The sequence below is a fragment of the Marmota marmota genome, unplaced genomic scaffold (genome assembly GCF_001458135.2).
Source record: "Marmota marmota marmota unplaced genomic scaffold, marMar, whole genome shotgun sequence".
Lineage (NCBI taxonomy): Eukaryota > Metazoa > Chordata > Mammalia > Rodentia > Sciuridae > Marmota > Marmota marmota.
In genome coordinates, this window is record NW_026000205.1 from 7545971 (window position 1) to 7548453 (window position 2483).

General features: G+C 50.9%; 1 protein-coding gene across 1 annotated transcript in view; it reads right to left on the reverse strand.

Annotated features, from left to right (window-relative positions):
* Window positions 1-1450: 1450 nt before the first annotated feature.
* Window positions 1451-2483, reverse strand: part of Rab4b (RAB4B, member RAS oncogene family) — a 10586-nt gene continuing 9553 nt past the window's right edge. The window contains exon 8 of the mRNA XM_015496828.2: window positions 1451-1835. The gene's annotated coding sequence lies outside the window, so the exon portion shown is untranslated. The remainder of the gene's footprint in view (window positions 1836-2483) is intronic.

Sequence of the window (2483 nt, forward strand, 5' to 3'; positions counted from 1 at the left end):
CGGTAGGCACGTGACCGCGCCCCGGCGAAAGAGACGGTGCGTGCGCAGGCGCAAGCTCCGCCGGCCATGCGAAAAAATCCAGAACACCCCTCTCCAGAAAGTAAAAGTGGGCCCGTCGCCGACGCCAGACTTATTTCCATTCTCCGCCTCGCCCCTTTCTCCTGGGAGGAGTAACAGTCTGAGGGGCTGGATCAGGGAGGGGGGCATTTCTGTGCATGTTAAAACCAGAGTCATGGGCGGGGCATGCAAACGAAATTATTTACATGGCAGGGCCCACCCCTCCCAGCTGAGATACTGCGGGAAAAGGAGCAGCTGGGTTGGTCAGCGACTTGCACATAACTCACTTACATAGGCAGATACCTCCTTCTCACAGCCTAAGAATGGGGATACTGAGAAATGGCTGTACAGCTAGTTGGAAAATGCATGTAAATTTGCAAGTCACTTTTTATATCGGAGGGGGAAAGTGCGGGACGTCCTTAAGTAGACTAAAACAGATGTGCAAAATGTATATTTACATGACCCGCTGCGCCCTGCCCTCTAGGAACACTTGTGAAAGTCGGAATAAAGAAATCTGGGAAAGCTATGCAGAGGAGACATTGGTACAACCAACCCCATCTTTTTTATAATATTGGGCCACACCTCCCGGGAGGAGTACTCAGATAAGGTTATTTGAATGCTCCACCCCCCTCCGCCAGCGCCCTGGCAGAGCAACTGGGGAGCTCAGGCAGGGGGCCAGGGGGGGCAAGGGAGGCTGGATAAAGCTGTCTAGGTGGGAGAGCAGCTGGCACTGTCCTCAGAGGGCTACACCTTTCTTTGGCAGGCCACAAGACGGTGTCAATGATTCATCTGGACCCAGCGGGCGGGGAGGGGGGGCGGGGGATACACACCCATATCAAGTATGCTTATGAGTCAGGGTTGCACAAAGGTCCACGGTCCTCAGATACACACACACGGTGTATAAGAGAAACTAAATTCACACCAAAACACACTCAAGACTTCATGTGGCAAGGAACAGAACAGTGAGTCACTGCCTCCAACTTTCAGGCCTCGGGCATGCATATATAAAACCAGGCACACACCCAGGGTGCACTCATAGGCCCCAATTCCCCTACCTTGGCCTTGGTTTCTCATACCAACTTCACCTATATAATCACCAAAGATACAGAATACTCACAAGCAACAGTGTCACACATTCCAAAGACGCTGTCCTCCACACAGGACTCACTCACTCACACATCACAATCACAGCAACATTAGTGTTACACACGTGATGCTCAAGCACTATCACAAAGTATGCCATGACAAACTCCCTCCACAAGGAACATCTAAGCCATGGTGCAAGCAGTGTATCCCACACCATGTCCAACCCAGAGACATGGCTCCCAAAATCACAACCCAAAATTCTTCCAAGACCTCTTCCCAACATCCCAAAATGACAGAGGCCAAGACACAGGTGTAAACAATGCTTTATGGGGGTAGGATGGGGATGGGACAGGCCTCCAGGTAATAAATAACACGTACTCGCAACAGCAGGGCCAGGCAGGAAGTTGGGGCCAAATGGCCCTGGTCTCAGGCTTTGGGAGCTCTTGGGGTATGGTTAGGGGCTGGGGGGTGGGGGGCAGAGGTTAGCCAAGACAGAGGAAGCAGCAGCAGGTATGGGTTCCCCCTTCCCCCGTGGCTCAGTCTTGCCCCAAAGCCAGGCCCCACCAGGCCAGGGAAGGAGGACAGGTGGCGGGGCAGCTTCTCCAGGGCTGGGGCAGTTGGGGCACGGCCTCCTGGGGCCTGGGTCTAGGCCCCAGCCGGAAGGGCAGGGCTGGTCCTGGAGAACAGGTGAGCTGTAAGAGAAGGGTGTGATGATCTAGAGAGGCCCTGGGTCTCTCCAGCTTGTGTCTCTCTCATTCCTGGATATCTTCCTGACTTCCCACCTGTATCTGGTGGCCCATACCACTCCCCCACCAAGGGTGTCTTTCTCCTCTGCAGGTCATTCTGAGTTCTCTCTCTCTGAAGACACCTGTACCTCCTTGTTTGTTTTCATCAGAAAGCTGTAACGGGACATTTCAGTGTCTAAATATCATGTCCCCATTTCTGTATTTGTATCCCCTTAACATCCCTGATCATCCTGGCTTTAGGCCTCATTCTAATGTTTCCAAAACTAAGAGACATATTAGATTAGTGGGTTTTGCTTTGGCTGTTCATAACATTACCTAGCAGCTTCTAGAAATTCTGAAATTACTTCAGAATCTCTGGGGTAAGGCCTGGGAATCGGTATCTTTTAAAGCTCTCCAGATGATTCCAATATCAGCACTGCATGTAAGGGGGAATTAATTTGGTAGGACTTTACTATTTTTTATTCAAATAGAAATAAAGTAGAAAACATAGGAGTACATCATATGAAGTAAGAATACTGATCAATAGGAACAGAAAGCAGATTGTGGTTGCCAGGGGCTAAAGGAATGGGGAATGACTGCTTAACGGGTGTGCAG